Source organism: Anguilla anguilla, chromosome 11, assembly GCF_013347855.1.
Source record: "Anguilla anguilla isolate fAngAng1 chromosome 11, fAngAng1.pri, whole genome shotgun sequence".
Lineage (NCBI taxonomy): Eukaryota > Metazoa > Chordata > Actinopteri > Anguilliformes > Anguillidae > Anguilla > Anguilla anguilla.
The window spans coordinates 41648143-41666989 of record NC_049211.1 but is presented as its reverse complement, the minus strand read 5'-3'; the positions used below and the strand labels follow the sequence as shown (position 1 = coordinate 41666989).

Genomic DNA, 18847 nt, shown 5'->3' with positions numbered 1-18847 from the left:
CTCCCCACTCCCCACTCCCCCCTCTCTCCCCCCCCCCCCCCTGCACATGCACAGATGGCTGTGTGCATCCTCCTCAGCTGCAGTCTGCAGTGAGAGGAAGCGGGGGCCCCCCCGTGGTGGCCTTCAGGGTGCCGGTGGCACAAGCGCCCCATTGTGGCAGCGGCTGCCGGGCATTCCTGATTACGGGGGAGAGAGAAAGGGGCGAAGCGTGCCTGGGGGGGCCGCGGCTGTGACACCCCCCTGTCCCGTCCCCCCCCGTCCCGTCACCCGCTGCCCCTCCCCTCCCCTCCACTCCCCGCTCCCACTGCCGCTACGATGCAGAAGCTACGGACACCCCGCGCCGGGGTGCAGTCTAGACGCTAGCTCACGCCTGCGTGTCCCCGCCCACTCCGGTTCCAGCGACGGCTCGCCGCGCGGTGCTGTGACTACCGCTCGCAGACCGCCGCCGCCGCCGCCGCCGCCGCCGCCGCTCCTTTCCGAGAGGACAGAGACGCGCACAATGTGTTCTTTCACGCCGCGGTGAACAAGGGGACCCGTGTGAGTAGGGAAACGACTTTTCGTATTTCTTTCGTTAGCGTTTCAGCTCACCGGGTTCGGTCTGTCTGCGAGAAGCCTGAACTAGCGTTAGCGCCGAGGGAAGCGTTCAGAACTGCAGTGACTGTGCGCACCTGTTCAGTGCAGAGGTGTACAGGTGTCTGGGCTCGGGGGGCTCCTGATACTCTGGACATGGGGTCTGCTGTTATCTGGGTACGTGTGTGACTGTGAGAGACAAAACTGAGTTTCTATGTGACCGTGCTCTCACTGGAAGACTGTTGACATCTGTCTGTTTAGTGTGTGCATTTTTCTGAATACTTCCCGCTCTGACTTCCCTCTCTCCCTTTCTTTTTCTTTCTCTCCATCTCCCCACCCCCTCCTCCTTTTCTGTCCTCCCCCTGTATTTATAGCTAGCTATTCATTAGGACAATCTTTAAATGCAACAAACACAGGAAATGGCGTCAACTTGTTAAATTAAAGCCTAGCAGACAGAAATGGCTATCTATCTATCGAAGGAAAACTAAAAAAAGACAGCAGGGTGCTTTCTGTTTTGTGTTTGGTTAGAAGCTTGATAAAGAGAGATTATTTATTCAGACATTTGCCAACTAGTGGAATTTTACCAGTACAGTGTGTTTTAGTGATGCGTTTCTGTGCTGGTATATAAATTGAAATGTAAACGTTGTGATGGATACACTGTATTCAGCAGCATTTTATTGATTTTTTTTTCTTTTAGATTTATTGCAATCCTGTTTGATAATCAACAGTATGTCTTGGAGACCTCTGACAGAACACAATCAATAAGTGATTTTCCACAGCGCGAGGTGGTGGTGTATCAGTTTATCAGGGAAGCTCTACCACAAGTGGGCTGCAACAGGAAATCCTTCCATGACCAGCAATCACGATCACAAGCAGAAGCAGATTCAGCGCAGTTCATTGGTGCTGTATTGGCAGTAAAAAAAGAGCAATTTTGATAAAGCAGTCATATAGATTATACAGTACAAGTTACTTCTAGCTACTGCAATGCTATTACGTAGTACTATATAAAAAACAGACAAATACTCATGCACACACAAGCACGCTTACTCTTATGCAAACATCAAACAATATGAATGAGTGAATCATTGCATTCATATAGTACGTTTCCGAATGCTCAAAGTGCTTTACAGTGAAGAGTGGGAACTCACCTCACCCACCACCAATGTGTAGCACCCACCTGGGTGATGCACAACACTCATTTTGCGCCAGAATGCTCACCACACATTAGCTAAGGGTGGAGAGGGAGAGAACATTTTTTAGCCAATTAAATCTGAGGATGATTAGGTGGCAAGATTGAGAGAGGCAGGTTGGGAATTTTGCCAGGACACCGGGGAACCCCCTACTCTTTGCGACAGGTGTCATGGGGTCTTTCTCCTCAGCAGTTGCCACTGCCAAGGCAACATACTACCACTCTAAGATACACAAATCTATTGCTAACCCCAGGCAACTGTTTTCAATTTTCTCCTCTCTCCTCAGTAAACCCTCACCTCCAACTCAGACCTCCCTTACTGCTGAAGACTTCGCAGCCTTCTTCGAAGCAAAGGTCACACTCATCCGCAGCTCCCTTGACCCTCCCGACTCCCCACCCTTCCCTCCCCCCATCCCCTCTATGACCCTCCCCACATTCTCCACCTTCTCCCCACTCTCTCTCCCTGATGTCTCCCAACTCTTGCTCTCCCACCGTCCCACCACCTGTGCCCTTGATCCCCTCCCCTCTACCCTCCTCCAGCTGATCTCACCAGAGATCATCCCCTTCATCGCCCACCTGATTAACTCCTCCCTGACTTCTGGCACCTTCCCGTCATCTTTCAAAAGAGCCCACATCACCCCCATTCTGAAGAAACCAACACTGGACCCCTGCCTCACCCAGAACTACAGACCGGTATCCCTTCTTCCATTCCTATCTAAAACTCTCGAACGTGCTGCGTCCAACCAACTTTCCTCTTTTCTTTCTAAACATAACCTCCAAGACCCTCAGCAGTCTGGTTTCAGACCCGGTCACTCGACGGAGACTGCCCTGCTCTCCGTCACTGAGTCTCTCCACGCAGCACACGCAGCATCCCGTTCATCTGTCCTAATTCTTCTTGACCTCTCAGCTGCCTTCGACACCGTTGACCATCCTACACTTCTGTCTTCCCTGACAGAATTGGGAATTTGCGGACCAGCCCTCAACTGGATTGCGTCCTATCTCTCCGGCCGCTCCTTCCAGGTTGCCTGGGCCGGTGCAGTATCAGCTCCTCGTCCCCTCACAACTGGGGTCCCTCAGGGCTCTGTCCTTGGTCCCCTCCTCTTTTCTCTGTATACTAGGTCCCTTGGCCCTGTTATTGCCGCCCATGGCATGTCATATCATCTCTATGCAGATGATATTCAACTTTTCTACTCTTTCTCTCCCACAGACACTCAGGTCTCCGATCGCATATCCGCCTGCCTGAGTGACATCCAGAGCTGGATGACCAAACACCAGCTCAAGCTCAACACAAGCAAAACGGAACTTCTCCATATTCCTTCTCTTACCTCTCCCACTTCTCATCTGCCCATTTCTTTAGGAGTCACTCCCCTACACCCTTCGCAGAGTGCCCGAAATCTTGGAGTTGTGCTGGACAACAGGCTGGCACTCTCTGAGAATATCGCGGCAACCACCCGGTCGTGCAGGTTCATCCTGTACAATATCCGCAGAATAAGACCACTCCTCACCAATTATTCCACACAGCTCCTGGTTCAGGCCATGATACTGTCACGTCTGGACTACTGCAACTCCCTCCTGGCTGGCCTCCCAGCATCAGCCACCAGACCCCTTCAGCTCATCCAGAATGCAGCAGCACGTCTGGTTTACAACCTCCCTCGTGACTCCCACGTCACTCCCCTCCTCATCTCCCTCCACTGGCTACCAGTGCAAGCTCGCATCCGGTTTAAGACACTGGTGCTTGCTTTCCAAGCAGTCAAGGGGTCAGCTCCTGGTTATCTGCAGAAGATGATCAGACCCTACAAGCCGGCCAGATCGCTCCGATCGGCTACTACAGGGCGGCTGATTCCTCCCCCTACACGAGCAGCAACAAGGTCTCGACTCTTTGCAGTTCTGGCCCCACGATGGTGGAACGATCTTCCAGTGGAGGTCAGAACAGCAGAGTGTCTGAGCACCTTCAAACGGAAACTCAAGACGCACCTCTTCTCTGTATACCTCTCTCCTCTTCCCTAAACCCTCTCCCATAACTATTTAAAAAAAAAAAAAAAAAAAAAAAAAAATTTTTTGGTTCAGACTATCTTGTTTTTCCTTACTGTATGCTACTATAGTAAAGGCTTTTATCTGCATTTTATTCAATGGACTTAAGTGGACTTGATCCTGAGTTTGGTTACACTGTTGTAAGTCGCTCTGGATAAGAGCGTCAGCTAAATGCCTATAATGTAATGTAATGTAATGTAATGTCTTTAATGACCACAGTGAGTCAGGACCTCGATTGAACATCTCATCCGAAAGACAGCAACTCCTACAGCACAGTGTCCCCGTCACTGCATTGGGGTTTATTTGACCAAAGGGAAGAGTGCCCCCTGCTGGCCCACCAACAACACTTCCAGCAGCAAATCAGTATTCCCTGGTGGTCTCCCATCCAAGTACTAACCAAGCCCACACTTGCTTAGCTTCAGGCATTCGACAGGGTGCATGATTGCTGGCTAATGTATTTGTCATGGGGAGGACAGTGCGTATCCTTAGTGCATTTCCATTGCGTGGGAATATAGATTACAGTGAAACACAGCTCTCTTCTGTTCTCTCTTACACTGTAGCAATCAGACAGCCTGTCTGGCTGGTATCAGCCCTTTTAATGGCAAGACCATGGTCACTAAATGCTGATTGGTCAGGGTCTGACAAGACCACGGTCACTAAATGCTGTTTGGCCAGGGACTGGGGAGGCCATGGTCACTAAATGCTGTTCGGTCTAAGTCTGACAAAGCCACAGTTGCTAAAGGCTGTTTGGTCAGGGTCTGCCTCTGCTTTGCATTTTCACAATGATCAGGTATTCAGCCCTGGTGTGGTTTATAACTAGAGTCCAACCTTCTGTCTGGGGCTTTTTGTGCTTGCAGTTCAGTGGTGCTGAATGATTGCTGTTGTTTGAGATGTTTTACATGTGGATCGTTCCAGCTGGAAAAGTTCTAGCAGTGCTGTCGTGAAAGTGACTGAGGGTTGTGTTGCTCTGTTCTCTGAGCTTCAGGACCAGCTGGCTAGCCGGACACTTCTGACCTCAGCTTTTGGTATTGCACAACTTTACGATGAAATTGATTTAGATGGATTTTGGATCGCTGTCTGTAGACTCAGTCCTGAATTTTAATGGTGCGAAAATAGTAATCCAGATATTAATAATCGGCAGACAAAGGCCTTATTTGGCCTTGCCTACATTGTTTAGCTTTTCACTGTTTTCCCAAAATCCTTCACTCATGACGAGGTATTTTTCTCATTTGTGTTCTCAGACCTCACACTTTGCTGCAATAGCGAGTGAATCTTAGGGAAATCAATCACTGAGCATCCTCTTTGTGGCATAACATGCCCTGTGTGAATTGCCTGTTAATGATTTCGCTTCCCGACTGAACTTCTGTGGGACATTTATTGTCAGATCCTGGTATGTGTAGCTGATGTACTGTGCAAGTATAGCATTGCCCACTGCAACATGAAAGGCATTTTATTGCACCATAGTCTTGCTTAGTTCCACATCTTGTTCAGTTAACGGTATGATGACAAGAGCATCACCTTTAACACTTCAGGGGCTACTGATCAGTTTAAAGAAATACCATATCTGCCACGGAAACAGCCACTTTGCAAAATATTGTGCATGCTAGTTTGTGCAAGCTTGTCTCTGTCTTGATCATAACCCATCCGATTTTGCAAAGTCATGTGCAGGAATCAACGCAGTAGACCCACAAAATTGTAATGCAACCCCACCGATCGAAGAGCTGAAGGACAGAGAAACGCACACCGGTGTGTCGGGAAGTCCGAAAAGGAAACTTCAGAGCTGAAAATCACCCAGCTGCGCTTCTCTGCGTCTCTCTGTGCATCGCGCTCTGATACGCGGGGGCTGTGGGACCCTATTTATAGCCCCTGTTGAGTTTCAGTGTCTGTTTCCTACACATATTCTCATCCGCTGTGGTGAGCAGAGGGTGCTCTGTCACACGTTAACTGAGAAAAGCGCCCACGCTTCTACTCGCTTTTTCAGTTCCGAAGAAGCTTGCCATCGTCAGAGGAGGAAGTGTTTTTGTTTTCTGATTATACCGGATTCTGCGGAGGTGACATCTTGTCTGTCTCGACTTCTCTCTGTCTTTGCGTGTGGAGTTCAACCAGCGGCCAGAAGAACTGAGTAAGTCACTGCGGATAATCCTCTCCTTTTCTCCGGTAACACCGCTCGTAACTGCAAGCATCCCATCATTGTGATTTCACTGTGGCCTGATCAGAGAGAGAGTTTTAGTCAGCTGCTGGGGAGGATGGACCCCTTTGAACCTCTACTGCGTGAGTGTCTGTCAAACCGAGAATTTAGTGCAAGGGAAGTGTCATCTACCACCTCAAACAAAGGACCACCCTTGTAGCTTTTACTAGCTGCTTGAGTAATAGTGAGGCTGAAGACTGCTCGTAGGGGAGACGCCTGCAAAACCGTTTGAGGTTGTCGACAGGTCAAGTGGTACCACTAGAACTACAGACCGTAAGCAAAATATCCCCACGTGGTGCAATGTCATTCATCCAAAGAAAAGAAGGGAAACAATACTACAATAGAAAATGGCATTCTTAAAATATGTGCCTTTTACAGTAAAAAGAAACACTGCATTCCTTTTTTCCTTATTTAAAGATATACTATTTAAAGTTCTATTATGCTCCTTGAGTGATTTATTTCAAAAGAAGTCATTAGAAGGCAAAAAAAGGCTTGTTTTCCCTTTTAAATGCGATGGAAAAATGCGAAGATAATGTGAAGATGGAAGAACATGCTGTTTTTCTGCGATGTTGTTTGCTAAGGATAATTGCCTGGCTGATATATTTAGTTCAATGTCCTTTTTGTACTGTGTGCTGTAAGGAGGCATCATGTGCTCGTGGTGATTTCTCCAAGCCCACAGGGAAGTGAAACCTTGCCTAATAACATGACTGATTCTTAAACTTTTGTGGGTAGCAACGATACCTCCTGTGCAGTAAAATAAAGTAGTTTTTTTCTGGGGGGGGGGGGGTAGTAAATTCAGAATTCTACCTACCTAATAATTCCCTTGAAAATGGGGAGTTCCTTTTGTTTACTTATTGTTTTACTGTAATGTATCTCTCTCTGTGATAATGTGACTGTCTTGTGCTTTTGTCCTGCGTGAGTCAGATGGTTTTCTCGGCTAATTTTAGTTTAGTCCTCTGATTTTGTGGCTTCTCCCTGCTTTAATCAAGTGGGGTTTTTTCTTTGTTGCTCTGCAGAAGGGTAGGATTTCTTATGTACTGTAAAGCGATGCGTGAGAGTGGGGATTCAGAAAGGGATGGGGGCTCGCCGTGGTCACATTTAACGTAACATTCGTTCAGCGGAAGATCATTTCGCAACAAACATGGATGGACTTTCGTTTCACTGTTACACCCCTTCCTTTCTTCGGTTGACTTGAAAGAGGTAACAAACATTCAGAATGTGAAGGCTTTATGCGGCCTAAACACGATGGGGGAGAAGGAGAAGAATTAGAGAGCATTTTTTTTTCAACCACAGTTTAAAAGAAAAATACTTTCCTTTATGCTTGGTGTAATTTGGGCTATGTGCTTGAAACTACTGTCAGAAACTCTCCAAAGGAAAAACGCATTTTGCAGCTATTCAAATATTGAAATATTCGGTCCACCACCGTATTTTAAATGCTGGAACATGCTGATGATCGTGTTACAATTTGTCATCAATTTGTACTAAACGTGATGGTGGACGGACCATCTGCAGTTTCTCATATTTCGGCCAAATCCACCCATTTTCCCCGTCTTTAATTTGCTGTAACGATGTAACTACACACAGGAACATTTGTGGCCTCTGGCTCCTTAACCACGGGACTGATTCTCCGCTGAGTCACGTCCACCATTAACTTTTTCTGGTCAACCAAGGCCTAATTAAGTTCCTGTCCCCTTCCTCCCGTGACCCTGCAATAAACTCACTGCCTGGTCAATTAGAGCACCAGCTGGGGGCAGGAACACCCCTTTTAGGAGGAAATTGGGATCCCAATTTAGCACGCTTTAACTCTAAAGCAGTAATCAATGCTTTGTGTATCAGCGTTTGATTGGCAGCACCGATCAAATGGCCGTGTACCGAAAATAATCTACCAATCAGATTCCAACAAACATGGGGGCGGCGTCACGTCAGTGACTTTGTGAGCGTAGAAGCTCACCAAAAATGCACAACTTTGCTCTGAGGGTAAAGACACACGTCTACCCAAGCACACGCGCTAAGGAAACTGACGGACTGCGCTGCACGTCCCGATTCACACCTCGCCAGATCACCGAGACCTGTCTGGCCTGTTTGGTGTTGTGTTTTGACTTTCCATGCCCGTCTTGGTCTGGAAGAGCAAATTCCATGACCTTGTTGATTACATTGTGAAAGCATCATGTTTTGAGTCTGATCAAACGAATTAACCAGGTAATATAGAGTAGCGTGTCACTAACCCAAATCACAGATTGGCCTTCTTTAATGGTAGTACTGTTAACCTCTATGTTCAGCCGTGGCAGAATGATCATTTCCTCTGATTAAGAATCAAATAACATTATTCCTCGTATTATCCAAAATTATTGTTTTCAATTAGCCTGTTCACATATTCATTATCACAGCCAATAAATATATATCCCTTTATTTCCAAATCATGTCTATGTTATTTCACTAAGTTGGGCTCTACCGACATAGATTCTGATTGGTTGTTCAACTCAATTGTTCTGAATAAACCTGACCAAACCTCACTACATTGTGAAACCCAGTTAGCAAAGACGCTTACGTAGATCTCAGGGAAGACTAATCGAAAAAGCTGAGCTTGCTGATGAAAATATCTGCAATTGCTCCATGTCTGAGCGTGCACAAAATGGATGTTCATGTGACATGCAGTCAAGCTCTTTTTTGATTAGCCCTTTTGGTTAGCTTAATGTCCTGCTGTTTGTGCTCCAGCCGTCAAATGCGGGACTAGTGAAGGACTTTACTCAGGTGTGACGTCTCTCCATGCTGTACCCCATTAGTGCTGAGACAGTGAGCTAATCACCCATTTTCTCTGTTTTCTTCCCATGAACTTAATTACTGCGAGCACCTGAGGGTCTGCGTCGCAGTCATTTCGTCCTCTGTCCCTCCCAGGGTGTGCGGTGGCTTCAGTTCTGTGACTTCCACTCTGGCTAAAGGACGCACTGCAGTGAGGGTGTGTGTGTAGGGCATGGATGCTCAAATATGTCCCTCAAATCTAAATCCAGCGCTGGCGTTCTGCTTTTCCCAGGTAACTAACCGAACAATCAGTGCTACTGATTGGCCAGACTGTCTTCACACCCGACTCCCAGGTAAAGGGAGGGTGGAAAACCAGCAGTCCTCTGCCCTCGAGGCTTGTGATTGAAGTAATGGGGTGTTTGTACAAGGAGAATGGTGGTTTCCCAGCCTGCCCTGTGGAATTTGCCACCTTCATTCGTCCTAGATGCAGGTCGGGTGCGTGGCCAGCAGAGGGCGCCAACTCCCAGCTTACACAGGTACTGCAGGAGCGCCAGTCTTCTGCGTCGCGCCCCAGAGGAACCGCCCTGACCAATCACAGGTGCCTCTCAGATCTGCCCACGTGCGGCTCACGTTCCCCCCCAGGCAAGCCGTGCCTCCACCTCAGAATAAACCCTGGCAAAGCTCCCTCTCCAACCACTCCCCCCTTCTCTGCAGAACCTACCGCAACCCTGAGCCTCCTTTCCCCTTCCTGAAGGACATGCACCGCACATTCTAATTCACGCGCCCTACCACGGTGACACTCAGTGCAGGAGAGGCAGACAGAGAGAGGAGGAGCGGGAGATGAAGAAGGATCAGGGTTATGTTCTTCCTGCATTCCTCTTTGCCTCTCATCCCATTTCAAATCAAAATATGTCTTTCTCTTTCTCCGTTTCTCTCGCTCCTTTTCCTTCCCTGTGGTTCGTGTTCCCAGTTTGAGTAATGACGGAAGAACAGCTCAGTCTGCTGGAGCATCATGGACAGTGACAGAGCAGGCAATGGCCCACATGTGGCCAAACTGCAGAGGTGACTGACCATCTTCTTCTTGGTCCTCCAGTCTGGTTCCTGCTAAGCCGACAGCACCTTTGATGCCCGAGGGGGGAGAAATATGTCTGTTTGCTTTCCATCTTCGTCCCACGAGAGGCGTTTGCCAGCCTGACGGCAGCCGTAATTTGATTGGCCGTTCATTCCCTCCGCTCTGTCAGGCGTTAGGTTATTGTCTCTTCTGTCAAAATGGAGGACAGGCTGCACACACTGATATGAACCCTGTAACGTTAGAGCTCAATGCCGGCTGGTGTTTCTGTAGAGATGCGTCACTCGGTGGGTGACCTTGTGTTATGAAGATATTCTTAGAGCTGTAGCAGTTTTGTGCTGTGCTGATACAGATGAATATATTATTAGGCTCCCTATTAAGTTGCACAGTCACTAAAGGTGCTCATCTCAAGCACATGCTTTGCCTGTTGACTCTGGGTGGTATCATTATCCAACTATGACCGACAGTCCATGTTTGTGAAGTACGTAAGTCCATCAGAAGTAAGTTGGGTTCAGGTCTACTAGGAATACTCAAGTTACTGTTGCATTACTTCTGTTAACAGACAGACAAGAGCAAGCAGAGCAACCTAAAATGTAAGACATCTTTTAGCAGACTAGAGCAACCACAGAAACCTACGATGAAAGAGATCATTTAGGAGAGTAGAGCCAGCAGACTGACCTGCAATGCAAGAGAACAATAACGTGGTCAGCGTCCACAGCTGCCAGCTATGGTCGGTCAGTCTGTCATCACTCTCCTCCGAACAGTGCTAGCTCTCTCCTGCAGTACCGTGTGGCCAGTAGGGTGTGAAATAGCCTAGTGTGTGAGTGTCTGAGGGGGTGTTTTCATGCTTCAGCCATAGTGCTTCTGGGCAGGGCTGTGGGTGGAACAGCAGTGACTCAATACCCGGTCCAAATTAGGGAGAAGAAAGAGACCAAAATACATGTGCAACAAATTGATGCTCAGCAATCAGTGGTCCCACTGGGTGCCTGTGTAGCTGACTGGTCCCACTGGGTGCCTGTGTAGCTGACTGGTGCACTGGGTGCCTGTGTAGCTGACTGGTGCACTGGGTGCCTGTGTAGCTGACTGGTCCCACTGGGTGCCTGTGTAGCCGACTGGTGCACTGGGTGCCTGTGTAGCTGACTGGTGCACTGGGTGCCTGTGTAGCTGACTGGTCCCACTGAGTGCCTGTGTAGCTGACTGGTGCACTGGGTGCCTGTGTAGCTGACTGGTCCCACTGGGCGCCTGTGTAGCTGACTGGTGCACTGGGTGCCTGTGTAGCTGACTGGTGCACTGGGTGCCTGTGTAGCTGACTGGTCCCACTGGGTGCCTGTGTAGCTGACTGGGGCACTGGGTGCCTGTGTAGCTGACTGGTGCACTGTGTGCCTGTGTAGCTGACTGGTCCCACTGGGTGCCTGTGTAGCTGAATGGGGCACTGGGTGCCTGTGTAGCTGACTGGTGCACTGGGTGCCTGTGTAGCTGAGCAGCAATGACTGATGTTCGCTTGGCTGGACATTTTGGTAGAGCTTTTGCCAATGTGGTGTTTGAATTTCATGTCAAGTGAGTTTCATCTGAAGCACAGGAAGTAAATGCCACTGCTTCATCTGCAAACAATTGGAATGAGTGAACCCTTTCTGTTTATAATTATTGGTTATTATAGCCTGTTGTGGCTATTTAAAAACATATCCAGATGCATGTAGTCATGTTCTGCTTTATCTTGAAGAGAAGACATGATTACAATGACCTGTGTTGGTAAAGAATAACTTATGTGTATGATTCACATTAACTACAGCTATGCAATTATGCGACAGCATCCAATGATATAATTATATAGCATCTGAGAACAGTTAACATTAACAAGTGGCTTTCTCTCCACCTGATCATGAAGACCATGTCAGTAATGTGAAAATAATGCGTTAGGGAAGCACAATGATGTCGGGTCATATCAGCTGATAAAGGGGTAAATGTATCTCGTTAGCCTATGCTAAGATCATCGCTGATACGATGACATAATTATACAATAACAATAATAATCTTAATCAGAGAGAATGAGTTTGCTGTGCTGTTGATGCTGTAAATTAAGTTAAAAAAAGCCCAGTGTGAAAGCAGTCTGATCTTGGCCATCTGATACTATTTTACTTTGTATTTATTTTCCATTTATATTTTTGACTAGCCAAACTCACAAGCAAAGATACAGAGCTATAAAGCTGTATAAATATTTGCTTAATAATAAGCAAGCAATAGCAGTAAATAAGCATATTGTGCATCCTCAGTATATATACTTTAATACTTTTACTGTTGATTTGACTTTATTTCAATCAAGGAAAACTGTGGCACAAAAGAAGGTTGCAGGTTCACATACTTCGTGTGACATAGCTCTTCTTCATATGATTGCATTTAAACCTTAATTGCTTCCTCATCCAGCTGTATAATTGGATTGCATGTATGAGGTAGCATGGGCCATCTGTAATGCAAACATGCAATGAGGGTGGTGGGAAATGCGCTGGTTGAGACAAAATATGATTTCCTCATGCTTACATCCTCTTGCCCATTACAATTTTGAGTGAAGGAGAAAAATGTACAGTTGGCCCAAAAGACATTGACCACTAGATTGTCAGTCAGTGAGCTTTGTGGAGTCGCTGTAGGTCTGTGAGTTTTGTGGAGTAACTGTAGGTCTGTGAGCTTTGTGGAGTAACTGTCGATCTGTGTGCTTTGTGGAATCACTCTAGGTCTGTGAGCTTTGTGGAGTAACTGTAAGTCTGTGAGCTTTGTGGAGTGACTGTAGGTCTGTGAGCTTTGTGGAGTCGCTGTCGGTCTGTGAGATTTGCGGAGTAACTGTCGGTCTGTGAGCTTTGTGGAGTAACTGTAAGTCTGTGAGCTTTGTGGAGTAACTGTAGGTCTGTGAGCTTTGTGGTGTAACTGTCGGTCTGTGAGCTTTGTGGAATCACTCTAGGTCTGTGAGCTTTGTGGAGTAACTGTAAGTCTGTGAGTTTTGTGGAGTGACTGTAGGTCTGTGAGCTTTGTGGAGTCGCTGTCGGTCTGTGAGCTTTGCGGAGTAACTGTCAGTCTGTGAGCTTTGTGGAGTAACTGTAAGTCTGTGAGCTTTGTGGAGTAACTGTAGGTCTGTGAGCTTTGTGGTGTAACTGTCGGTCTGTGAGCCTTGTGGAGTCTCTGTCGGTCTGTGAGCATTGCGGAGTAACTGTCGGTCTGTGAGCTTTGTGGAGTAGCTGTAAGTCTGTGAGCTTTGTGGAGTAACTGTAAGTCTGTGACCTTTGTGGAGTAACTGTAGGTCTGTGAGCTTTGTGGAGTCGCTGTCGGTCTGTGAGCTTTGTGGAGTAACTAGGTTTGTGAGCTTTGTGGAATCACTTTTGGTCTGTGAGCTTTGTGGAGTAACTGTAGGTCTGTGAGCTTTGTGGAGTCCCTCTCGGTCTGTGAGCTTTGTGGAGTAACTAGGTTTGTGAGCTTTGTGGAATCACTTTTGGTCTGTGAGCTTTGTCGGGTCGCTGAAGGTCTGTGAGGTTTTTGGAGTCGCTGTAGGTCTGTCAGAAAGTCACAGGTGTGTTTGTGCATTCTGGGACGCTGTGGATAATGACACTTCCTCTGTTCACCAATCCCTGATAAGCCTTGGGCACTTTGTTAACACCACCCCGCTTTGACACAGGAGGGGGGGGGGGGGTCTCTAAAAATACCCAGGCTCCTGCCCCCTCTCCCCCTCTGCCCCATTATTATAGTCACTTTAATTACCCCCTCCCACTTCCCCTCCCTCACTCTCTCTCTCTCTCTCTCTCTCTCTCTCTCTCTGTCTCTCTCTCTCCGGGCGAGCGAGGAGCCCGTTCACTGAGCACAGCTGCGCTCCCGTAATTATCTCCTCTGGAACTCCACGAAGCCCCCTTTTCTCCGAAGCCCAGCCCGTGGTGACACCTCCCTAATGAAACCCTTATTTGTAGTTCTCCGTCCTCTCTTCCTGTTTATTTTATTTGTTTTGTTTCGGTCGATTAACGCGGCACACTGAAGCCCCGGCCGCGCTCGAACCGCGCTCAGAACCGGCCGCGCTCGAACTGCGTTCAGAAAGAAGCGCCCGGGCTCTGCGACCGTCCGCCTCGGGAGGGAGGGAGGGAGCGCTGCTTCCGCATCGCCTGGCGCTGCAGTGCGGTGGGACCCGGGGAAGCGCTTAGAGCGCCGTATATTCACAGGTTCGCGAGGAGGCGCGTAGCGGAAGGATGCTAATGCTCGCCATGGGGATTAACCCGTCTCGGTTTGTGGAGCCGAGCCCAGGCAGAGGAGTGCCCTGACATGGCCGTGCATTCACACAGGCGGCAGGTTGGGAAGTCAGCGTAACTCATCGCAGAAAGCAGAACACACACACCCTGGCTTTTTTTATATTATTATTCAAGAAGGTGAAACGTTTCAAGCACAGGCCCAGGCAAATTAACTAGTTAGCCAGTTAGCTTATTCAGTCATCAACACACCCTACCGCAGGGGTCCTCAATCTTAACCAGGAAAAGGGCCAGTGTGGGTGCGGGCTTTCATTCCTACCAAGCAGTTGCACACCTGATTCTACTAATCAGCCACCAGAGTCTTTGCTAAGGGCCTTGATTAGTAGAATCAGGTGTGTAATTGCTTGGTAGGAACGAAAGCCCGCACCCACACCGGCCCTTTCTGGATGAGATTGAGGACCCCTGCCCAACCGAGAAAACGGAACCTGAAAGCAGCTTTTTGGGGGTGCGGCCCTCTCCCAAAGAAACAGGTCCCCGGGCGCGGGCGGCTCTGTTCTGAGCGTGCTCCCTGGCCCCGAGGCAGACGCAGGGCTGTCGAAGACGCTAACGTAGCGGGCGGGAGCGGGCTAGCGGAGACGCTAACGTTAGCGGGCGGGAGCGGGCTAGCGGAGACGCTAACAAAGCGGGCGGGAGCGGGCCAGCGGAGACGCTAACAAAGCGGGCGGGAGCGGGCCAGCGGAGACGCTAACAAAGCGGGCGGGAGCGGGCCAGCGGAGACGCTAACAAAGCGGGCGGGAGCGGGCCAGCGGAGACGCTAACAAAGCGGGCGGGAGCGGGCCAGCGGAGACGCTAACGTTAGCGGGCGGGAGCGGGCCAGCGGAGACGCTAACAAAGCGGGCGGGAGCGGGCCAGCGGAGACGCTAACAAAGCGGGCGGGAGCGGGCCAGCGGAGACGCTAACGTTAGCGGGCGGGAGCGGGCCAGCGGAGACGCTAACAAAGCGGGCGGGAGCGGGCCAGCGGAGACGCTAACAAAGCGGGCGGGAGCGGGCCAGCGGAGACGCTAACAAAGCGGGCGGGAGCGGGCCAGCGGAGACGCTAACGTTAGCGGGCGGGAGCGGGCTAGCCGTCTGCTCTCCCGGCGACCCGGGGGGGGGGGCGGCGTGACGGGAGCGGAGTCAGCCGGCGGTCCGCTTACCGGTGGGGGCGGGGGCGGGGCCTGGGGGGGCTGCGGCGGAATACGGCGGCGGCGGCGAGCGAGAGCGACGCTCGCGGTAAGCTTCGCTCGGCGCCGGCGAGACGCGGCTGACTCCCGACTCCGCCGGGGACCAAACGCACTTCGGCCGGGCGCTCGGGGGAATCGCGCGGTACAGGGCTGAGCGCTGACGTTCAATCACTCACACCCGGGAGAGCTACTCATCAGGGGGCGGGGCAGGGGGGGGAGGTTGTATATCTGTGTGTGGAGCGGGAGGGGGAAGGGCGATTGGGAGTGAATTGTGTATGCCTTTAATCTCCAGTGGAGATTGCATCCGCCCGACTCAGCATTATCGAAGATGGATGACTCATTGCGGTGCTCCTGAAGAACCCTAGCTCCCGTTCGGCCAGACTCTCCTTCTTAAAACAGACGGAAGGACAGCTTTTCCTCTGCTTTCCTCTCCTTCCAGTCCTTGCTTTAAGTGAGTACAGTGTTTCGTTTCACTCTAACGCACGGTATTGTTGCAGGCCATTTTGTCTGTGGGCCAGTTTTACAATGGCTTTGATAGCTTGCGCGTATGATGCTTATTGATTGTGCTTACTGATATATAGCGCAGGACGCAGATGGCTCTCACCGCAGAAGCTGTTGTTCATGTTAAAGTCTTTTTTGAATCTGACAGGCTGAAAAGTGCCATATGTCTTGGACTTTAATTGAAGCTTCAATAAATACTCCTGATTGCAGTTAAAAACAATAAGTGATGCTTGTGTTTTGAGATGCCTTTGAGATGGGAAGAAATACCGCGTACCATTTTTTCCAACAAGGTGCTGTTATTTCAAAGCAGCAAAATTGAAAAAAGCCTAGACTTGATTGGTCGACCCCATTGTTGGCGGTTATGACAGTTTCCTGTTTCCTCCTCCAACTCACCATTGTGTGACAATGAAACAGCTGGTCTACTATTAAAGCTCTTACCCCAGGAAAAAACATTTCATTGTTTCGAGCTGAAGTTCTGAATGACTCAACCCACACTCTCTGGAAACAGTTTCAGTTTGCTTTCTGGGAAATTTCGGAGAGGACAGGTGAGCTAAGCGTCTGGTGTTTTGTCTTTCTCGGAGTTATATCATTGTAGCTTTGAAATGAAAGAGAATTAGCGTTTCGTATTATTTCTCTGTGTGTGAAAACCGAAATGGCATAATCGTTATGAAACGAGGGTGGTCCTTGGAAGGAAATGCTCTCATTTAATCTCAGCCACCAATTTGTTTATGGAGGATCGGCTTCAACAAATGGACATGAACTGTGTTTATGTTGGGCGAATAATGAGGGAAGTTGTCTTTAGCTATTATGCTACACTGGGATTATTGCTGTTACTAGGTTGACCTCATGTTGCACTGCTTTTGTCATGTTGTTCGCTTTATGACTTTTTATATTATTCACTTCCACTCTGGGACGGCTGCATTTCTTTCCGCTATTTCATTCTCTCACAACTTCTGTCACTGCTGGAGAATAACTCTGCTGAGGAATAAGTTGTGAAATGTTCTAACAGATGCAAAGGAACAGAAAAGCACACAAACGCGAAGCCCACAGGATATAGGACCGACTGTCCAAGACATGAGCCGCACGGGGGGGAAAGTGCATCACAGATAAAGTCAATGAGGTCACTTCCTGTCTCCCCATGAATCACGTCTTTGTCAGCCGGCGAGGGACTCACACGCACGCAAACACACAGGCGTACCCACACGCACACGCACGCTCACAAAGGAACCATGTAGATTCTGCTCAAGGTCACACGTATGTCAAGCAGTGGCATGCAGATGTCATGTGACCCTGCTGACAACGGGGAGGCGGGCCGCAGACATGACCGTGAGGAACCGATGCTCCGACGGGCTGCCGGCACGCTGGTGCAGAATTGACGTTAGCTTGATGCCAGCGGTACAATTGTGTTTCTTTTCCTTGAGAAGATACTGTGTAGGTCAATTTAAAAGGGACACAGGACACATGCACAGATACAGGGAATTTTAGCTGCACAGCAAGGCCCTGTAAATTCAGGTGTCATAAAAAAAAAACACACAAACGCGAAGCCCACAGGATATAGGACCGACTGTCCAAGACATGAGCCGCACGGGGGGGAAAGTGCATCACAGATAAAGTCAATGAGGTCACTTCCTGTCTCCCCATGAATCACGTCTTTGTCAGCCGGCGAGGGACTCACACGCACGCAAACACACAGGCGTACCCACACGCACACGCACGCTCACAAAGGAACCATGTAGATTCTGCTCAAGGTCACACGTATGTCAAGCAGTGGCATGCAGATGTCATGTGACCCTGCTGACAACGGGGAGGCGGGCCGCAGACATGACCGTGAGGAACCGATGCTCCGACGGGCTGCCGGCACGCTGGTGCAGAATTGACGTTAGCTTGATGCTAGCGGTACAATTGTGTTTCTTTTCCTTGAGAAGATACTGTGTAGGTCAATTTAAAAGGGACACAGGACACATGCACAGATACAGGGAATTTTAGCTGCACAGCAAGGCCCTGTAAATTCAGGTGTCATAAAAACAAAACGGTTGTTTTCATCCATGGTGATTATCACCTAGAAAGAGTGCTTGAGAGGAAGCTGGCCAGTAGGTGGCAGCACAGAGCAGAAAAGCCCGTGCTGGGTCTGTGGAGTGGACAGTCAGTGAAGTGCTGCAGTGGAGCTTGAGCCCCCCCTGCCTGTGTGTCCCAAACCCCCCCTGCCTGTGCGTCCCGAGCCCCCCCTGCCTGTGCGTCCCGAACCCCCCCTGCCTGTGCGTCCCGAACCCCCCCTGCCTATGCATCCCGAACCCCCCCTGGCTGTGCGTCCTGAGCCCCCCCTGCCTGTGCGTCCCAAACCCCCCCTGCCTGTGCATCCCGAGCCCCCCCTGCCTGTGCGTCCTGAGCCCCCCCTGCCTGTGCGTCCCGAACCCCCCTGCCTGTGCGTCCCGAGCCCCCCCTGCCTGTGCGTCCCGAACCCCCCTGCCTGTGCGTCCCAAACCCCCCCTGCCTGTGCGTCCCAAGCCCCCCTGCCTGTGTGTCCCAAGCCCCCCCTGCCTGTGTGTCCCGAGCCCCCCCTGCCTGTGCATCCCGAGCCCCCCCTGCCTGTGCATCCCGGACCCCCCCTGCCTGTGCATCCCGAGCCCCCCCTGCCTGTGCATCCCGAGCCCCCCCTGCCTGTGCATCCCGGACCCCCCCTGCCTGTGCATCCCGAGCCCCCCCTGCCTGTGCGTCCTGAACCCCCCCTGCCTGTGTGTCCCGAACCCCCCTGCCTGTGCGTCCTGAGCCCCCCCTGCCTGTGCGTCCTGAGCCCCCCCTGCCTGTGCGTCCTGAGCCCCCCCTGCCTGTGTGTCCTGAGCCCCCCTGCCTGTGCGTCCTGAGCCCCCCCTGCCTGTGCGTCTGCGGGCTCATCTCCTGTCAGCCGGGTCTCTCCGCCCCTCGCCCGGCTACACGCTGGAGCCATGGGATGACTCTACAAGCACGGCCGAGCCTCGTCGAGCCGAGCGCCTGTCTCACACGCAACACTGCCCCCGGGTTTCAACAGGGCCGCTTTGCACTCGGTCCAGTCTACTGCTTTGAGTCTGGGATACTTGATTCCACTGCTCTGTGGTTTTATTTCTTCATGCAAATGCTGAAAGCTTG

General features: G+C 50.3%; 1 protein-coding gene across 3 annotated transcripts in view; it reads left to right on the top strand.

Moving 5' to 3' along the window:
• The first annotated feature begins 441 nt into the window (after positions 1-441).
• LOC118207708 (neuron navigator 1) overlaps positions 442-18847 on the top strand; it is an 86365-nt gene continuing 67959 nt past the window's right edge. Inside the window, exon 1 of one of the 3 annotated variants that reach the window (XM_035381562.1) lies at positions 442-537. The gene's annotated coding sequence lies outside the window, so the exon portion shown is untranslated. Of the gene's footprint in view, positions 538-5507; positions 5913-16175; positions 16270-18847 lie in introns of those variants that run through there. The other 2 variants (XM_035381558.1, XM_035381561.1) reach the window with 2 other exon arrangements.